Source organism: Echinops telfairi, unplaced genomic scaffold (genome assembly GCF_000313985.2).
Source record: "Echinops telfairi isolate 266 unplaced genomic scaffold, ASM31398v2 ScPeMD7_7417;HRSCAF=8455, whole genome shotgun sequence".
Classification (NCBI taxonomy): domain Eukaryota; kingdom Metazoa; phylum Chordata; class Mammalia; order Afrosoricida; family Tenrecidae; genus Echinops; species Echinops telfairi.
The window spans coordinates 3982691-3989563 of record NW_022111317.1 but is presented as its reverse complement, the minus strand read 5'-3'; the positions used below and the strand labels follow the sequence as shown (position 1 = coordinate 3989563).

The following is a 6873-nucleotide window of genomic DNA, read 5'->3' as shown; positions in this document are numbered from 1 at the left end:
GCCTGGAGGAGACAGCACTGGAGAGGAGAACCAGGGAGCCAGCACCTTGGGCATTCAGGCAAGGAGGAAGCACCAGTACAGTGGGGAGCCCAGGCCGCCCAGGCACTTAGTGGGTATCAGCAAGGGTGGGTGCTCAGGAGGACGGAGGTGAGAGGTGTCACAAGGTGGAGTTAGTGAAAATCGGGTGGCCACTCACTGTGACAAGGCAGAACAGTGCCCTGAGCTTGGGGGTGGCCACCCTGGGATCGGATCCTTTCCTGATAGGGGCAGCGGGACCAGGACAGCTGCTGGGCCGGGAGAAAGACCTGGGCCCCAACCCAGCAAACCTCACTGCTGTCCTGAGCGCCCAATGCCTATTCTTCTCAGGACCCCCAAGATATCTGGAAGGGGCTGTGGAGAAAGAGCAGTAGGGCAACACCGAGAGGAGGGGGACCCCCTGAGGCCGGGCACAGCCACAGTGCCACCCTGAGTCTGTTTCCCCGGAGCCTACACGGCACACGTGGCACCCTCTCCCCAACAGTCAGCAGTGGGCATCCACGTGGTGCCACGCAAGAAAGCCAGAGATGGGCTTCCAAAGGGTTAGTGTGCAGGAAGTCTGTGGGGCCCAGTTCTGCGAGGTAGCATCCACGGGGCTGCCAGGAGCCAGAACTGACTTGGGGAGAGCGGGTTTGGGCTTCTGTGAGGGGCAGGGACGGGGAGGCGGGAGCACCCCCAAGCAGCCCGGCGACACCAAGGTGGTAAGCACGCAGCCGCTGCCGCATAGGTTGACTGGCAGCTGGAACCCACCCGGCTGCAAGGAGGGAGAGAGACCTGGCTCCCTGCCCCCGAGTGAGGATGGCCTGGAAAACCCCACAGTTCTGTGGGTACCCGCTGTCTGCCACATGAGGTGGCAAGGTGGGTCAGAATCAACCAAACTAGCCCGATACTAGTGAGCGGAAGATGAGCCTTCACCTTCGTTTGTTCTTGAAAATCCTTCCTCTCAGGCAGGAGCAACACCTTCCCAGGAAAACAGAAGGTGCCACCTTTGCCTGCTGCATTCGCAGTAAGGTGCTGCCGGCCCGATTCTCCCCGCTGGTGAAACCGCTGGTGGGGGAGAGGGCCACAGACCCCTAGGGCCCTTCGGGCAGGGGGATGGATTTCAGGGCAACTTCTTTGGAAAGCCATGTGATCAAAACCGATCAAAAGGCCTTTACAACACCGGTGCCCTTTGGCCCAGTCAGGACCTATCCAGGAATCCAACTCGAGGAAACGCTAAAACGAGAACCGAGATGGGGCAGAACAACGTTCACGGCAGCGCCACGGCTGCCCACTCCTCACTGCTCACGTGGCCAGCCCCGGAGAACCATGCCGTGGGTGAGAACACAAATCGGAGGGTGACTGCATCCCCACGGCCCAGTGACACCATTACACAGCTGCCAGGTCTCAGCAGGGCAGGGCTGCCCGATGACCGCTGGCCCTCCGTATCCATGGGTTCTCTATCGACCCATTCAACCAAAGGCAGAGTTTAAAGGGGAAGTGTGGGGGGCGGTGTAAAGCAATCGGGTGGTCAGGGCAATCGCTCAAAGGTGAAGAGGGAGTGAAAGGTACTATTACGTAACATTCGCAGTGTTTTAAGCATGATGAGTAATCTAGAGAAGATTTGAAATATGCGGCAGACACTACACACACCCTTTTGTACAAGGGACTTGAGTGCTCACGGGTTTGGGTAACCACGGGGGTCCTGGAACTAGTTCCCACAGATACCAAGGGACAACCAGGCAGCCTCCCATAACCGGCACGCCGCAGAGGATCCTGGGCAGCCAAGCCGCCACACCAGCACGGTCGTCACCAGCCAGCGTTACTCGCGCCTGGCCCCTCAGTGTCCCTGGCGCCAGACGCCTGCGTGGAAGAGTGGGAGGGTAGAAGGTCTACTCTTGCTGTCCGTGTGAGATGCCAACTAACGAGGCAGTCAGTAAGCGGGGAGGTGCGTTCACGGGTGCAGATGAATAGCCGCAGGCCGAAGACACAACGTGAGCTCACCTGCCCGAGCAGGCATTACCTACACTGCGCAGGTGCACAGGGCTGGAGAGCAAGGGCAATGCCCCTGCTGCGTGCCCTGAGTGTGGGGGAAAGGGCTGGGAGGGGCGGGCTGGCTGCTGGCTCCAACAGTGGGCTCTGTCGTCTGCTTGCTCCACGCGCAGTGTCTTCTACAACGGGGTGTGCTGTTTAAACACACACCGAGCCATCCTTCGAGAGACACGGGGTGCAGCTACAGACTGCCTCAAGGACAGGGGGGGGGGGGGGCGCGTGCCTGTGACACCAAGCAGTGCTTGCAGTTGGGAAAAGGGTGCCGGTGGGCTTGCTCAGTCCAGGCTTCACACGCCTTCCAGCCGCAAACCAACAGTAAAGCGAGCTGGGCCCACACGAGGGGACCGGGCTGCAGGGGGGCCACCAACACCAGAGCCAGAGGGACTTTCCCGCGATGGCCAAGGAGATGGCACTCTTTCTGTTCTACCGGGTTAGGCAGACTCCTGCCACCACTGGACACGGACCCCTTGTCTGTGGGTAAAGAAACGGCTCTGCCCATGTCCTCTCCTGTCACACACACTCCCCACTTCCCTTCCTGCTAAGAAAAGGACCCCCTGGAAGCGTGGCCAGTGGCCAGGTCCCACAAGCCATGGGGAGGCTGGCCCTGCCCCACATTGTAGCCACCCCTCGGCGGGAGCTCACAGGGAGACTACAGGGCAGGCATGGACTGACCCTTGTGTGCCCAGTCCCCAAAGCTGCACCGCCAGGCGGGCAGGGACTCCTGGCGCCCCCTCAACCCCGTGCAGAGGCGGCATTGGCCCAGCAGGCCTGGACCTGAGATCTGCACATGCCAGGGCTAGGCATTTGTTGTTGACACAGGGGAAAGGTCAGAGCCTGTGCTGCCAGCGGAAGGTGGGGGTGGGGCAGAGAGCAAACCGCACTCCCCCCTGCACCCATCCAGCCCGCCTGGCGTGACCCTAGCTGTGCACCTGGGCCCCTCTGAGCCTCCAAATCCTCCCAAAATCAGTACCAGGGAGGCCAGCACCAGGTGAGCACGGCAGAGGCAGAGAGAGGCCCGAGAGCGGCGCCAGTCGTCACAGTGAGTCACAGCCCCACTGGCAAGTGGGGCAAATGGCACTTTGCCACAGGCACGCCCACACAGGCCTGACAGAGGCCCTGCTCGGCACCTGTCTATGTGACCGTTGTTGGGGCCATGGACCGATGGAGGCAGTCCCAGCCCATAGTGACCCCGTCCACGACAGAACAAAACACCGCGTGAACCCCAGCCTCGGCCCCTGAGATTGAGAGCACTGGATGGTGCCCGCCTCCCACTGCTTGCCTCCTGGAAGTGACCGCACTGGGAAAGATGTGGAAGAAAACTGCACGTGCTTAAAGAGAAGCCCAGGCGTGGGGGTCAGAGAGAAATATGTGGGCTCCACGGGCCGGGGCCCTGAGCACACTTGGGGCCTGGAACCGGATTCACCATGTGCCTCGAATTCAGGGCTGTAATGTGGGCAATGACCCAGGGAGGTGAGAGCCACCAGCCATCTGGGATGGAGAGGCAGCATTTCCCCAGGGGCAGAGTTCAGGAGGCAGGGAGGGTTGGGACAGCAGGGCATGGGGAAGTGGGAGGCATGGGAATGATGTGGAAAGAGCCACTACACGGAGGAGACGGCAGTCAACGTCACAAAGGGACAAACTGTGCTGCGCGGACAGCCACGCAGTTCTGTGACTTTCACCCCGATGACAATAGAAAGTTACGAGAACATTTTAAAACCAGATGGCCCCATTTCTGGTGGCTACCCTGAGGACAGGCTGAGACAGTGCTTGGGCGTGGGGCATATCTGTGTTAGCTGCTACCATGCTCTGCCCGCACCCAGGCCTGCGGGTCAAGTAGCAGCAGCCCCAGCTGCCCCTACTCTCCATTCTCGACTCATGCCAGCTCCACCACCACCACCACCCCCCAGCACACACGGCCCTACCTTGACCATCCCCAGCGCCCTGCAGGGTCCTGGTGACCGAGCAACACACAAGCCCCGGGCAGGTGTGCAGCCAGAGAGGCCCACAGCCTGGCCCAGGTACCCAGGTTACACACCTTCTGCGGGTCCCAGACACCAGCCTCCTTGCACACAGGGACCTGCTTCTCACTTCAGATCCAGACCTTGGGGCGCAGGAAGGAACCCCAGTGTGCCTTCCCAGGGGGTTGAGAGTGGCTTCTGCCTATGAGCGAGGCAGCTGCCAGCCCGCTGCCCCAGAAGTCACTGGCCCCAGGATACAAAGTTCTCCTGCTAGAGGCCTGGGCTGCTGCCAGGGCTGAACTCAGGGGAAGGGGTGTTCGGTGGGGGCTGGGAGGCAGATATGGGGCCACGTGCTGCCAGCACCTGGGAGAAGGGGTTCTGGGTCATGCAAGAAGCCAGGATTTATAGCCTCAAAACCACTCTGGACCCCAGGGCCTCAGGAGTGAGAGAGGGAGGTGGAGGGGGGTTCTGTGCTGAGGGGGTGCAAACATCTTTAACGGACGTCAGGACAGATGGCTACTCAAGGGTGGAGGCACGAGAACGCCAGCCAGCAGGCCACGTGGGACAGGAGGGCTGGCCTCCAAAGGCTGCTGGCCCTCAGCCTGGGTCCATCACCTATGAACCTGGCCCCCGCCCAACACCAGGCCAGGCACCGGTCCCAAGGGCAGAGAGAAGGGTGCCAAGAGCCACTGGAAGAGGAGCAAAAAAGGTGGAGGTGGCGTCTGGCCCTCGGAGCTCTAGATGAGGCAAGAGACTCAAACCCAGTATCAGCCGAGCCCTACTGCGCAGTCCTGTGAAGCGGGCGGGGCGCGGACATGCCTCTGCCCTCCCACATTCTTGACAGAGCTGCTGTCAATTCTGACGCAGCTGTCCTTCCCAAGACTCTCTCTGCTTCTCTGCTCGTTCGAAAATTCATTGCAATCGCCACAGAGCTCAGGGGCAATGCTCGGGATTGTGGGGTTTCTTAGGGAAGCTAGCAGGGTGCAACTTGAGAACAGAAACACCCCGGACACAGTTCTCCGGCTCAAGAGCACCCCTCCTGGGCCACTCCTTTCTCATCCTCGTCTGTCAGCCACATCGCCCCACGGCCTCTGCTCTGCTTGGGCAATGTGACAGAGCTCTGTTAGAGCTGCCCACACATGCTCAAAGGGAAGACCCTCTCTCTCCTGGGTTCCTTAAGAAGGTTCGGCATTCAGGAATCTCAGATCCAGAGGACACACTCCACTCCTGGTTCTTTCACGATGCTCCGGATACTGAGATGCTTCCCTTCCAACCCGGCGGACGGCCGAACTCAACCCCTGCCAGCATTTCATACCCCTGCTGCAGGCTCCCACCAGGCGCCAGAGGCTGGGGATATCGCAGGCCACACAAGCTTGCTTGCTGACAGAGATAACTGAGGCACTTACTGATGCAAATCAAAGACTGCGGTCTTCACTGTGGACTGCAATTCCGTGGAAAGGACACAGAAACCCTCAGGGATTCATCTCGCTTAGATCCACAATGAATATCCATGGATGCGGATGCAGCTTCAAAAAATTAAATGACGCATCGCATTGGGCAGATCTGCTGGCCGGACCTCTTTCAAGTGTTGAAAAGCGAGGCTGTCACTCAGGACGGAGCCGCGGCCGAGCCGGGCGTGGTATTTTCCATCGTCTCTGTGCATGTGAGCACTGGGCACCGAACAAGGAAGACCACGGAAGAATTGATGCATTTGAACCGTGGTTTGGCAAGAAAAAAAAAGAAAATACCATGGACTTTCTGAAGAACAAACAGGTCTGTCTGGAAGGAGTGTGGTTGTGACCCCTTTGGGGGTCGAACGACCCTTTCACAGGGGTGGCCCGATTCATCACAGCAAGTTTGCAGCGATGAAGTAGCAACGAAAATCATTTTATGGGTGGGGGTCACCACCACGTGAGGGACTGTATCAAGGGCCGCGGCGTGAGGAAGGTTGGGAACCACTGCCTGGAGCAAGGAGAGTGAGCCGTCACCTCGTGTACTTTGGACCTGTTAGGGCAGACCCGTGCCTGGAAACGTAGATCATGCTGGGCAAAGTCGAGGGTCACCCCTAACCTGACGATGGACACAGCGACGGCAACAAAGGGAGGCCAGCGCGGAAGTGGGCAGTGTGGTGGTGCCTGTTGTGCACAGACAGCGACGCTAAGTTCCCGGAGCCCATGAGAAAGCGGTGCCTAACAAGGACCCAGTCACTTGGGGGGAACGAAAAAGACTACGGCTAGAAATGCCACACCAATAATCCCCTGCACCACTGCCACCTCCCCAGGGCCACCCCTCCCTTCTCAGGACCTGGGGAGCCCAGCACCTGCAAGATTCAGAGCTGGCACCCCACCCCTGGGCTCCCTGGATCCCCTCACAAGCACCGCTCCGAGGGGCACTGGGAAACCCCACATCAAAAAGTTCAGGCTCAAAAGCAGCCCATTTCGGATCAAAACAGTTTCTGTTTGAGCTCCACTGAGTCCCGCTGAGACCCCTATGTCTGAGCAGACTCCCAGAGCTGCCGGCCGTGGGTCCCAATGAGCAGCTACAATCACTGTGTTGTAGCCAGGAGCCCCTCACTTCAGCTGAAGCTCCAGCTCCCGAGTAGACACAGCACACCATCTTCACAGATCTCCACGGTCACGCTCTGGTCCAGGAGGTGAGGCCACCGGCCGCCCTCTCATGGCCCCAGCAGCTGCTGCTGCGTCACAGTACGGGAAAGTTCTGCTGCTGGCCTCCACCTCCCTGCTGCTGTCTTAACCCCCGGGACGAGCCCCAGCCCCAGCCAGGGGCCCAGCCTGATGGCCCCACATTCCCAAAACTCAGTTCTCACTGGAGAACAGTTGAGGGGTGA

The 6873-nt window shown here is 59.8% G+C and overlaps 1 protein-coding gene across 2 annotated transcripts in view; it reads right to left on the bottom strand.

Annotated features, from left to right (window-relative positions):
- The window catches only part of PC (pyruvate carboxylase), a 100471-nt gene that overhangs the window by 22438 nt on the left and 71160 nt on the right, over positions 1-6873 (bottom strand). Inside the window, exon 1 of one of the 2 annotated variants that reach the window (XM_004713572.2) lies at positions 4103-4231. The exons of the other annotated variant lie outside the window; for it this stretch is intronic. The gene's annotated coding sequence lies outside the window, so the exon portion shown is untranslated. Of the gene's footprint in view, positions 1-4102; positions 4232-6873 lie in introns of those variants that run through there. 2 annotated transcript variants of the gene reach the window in all.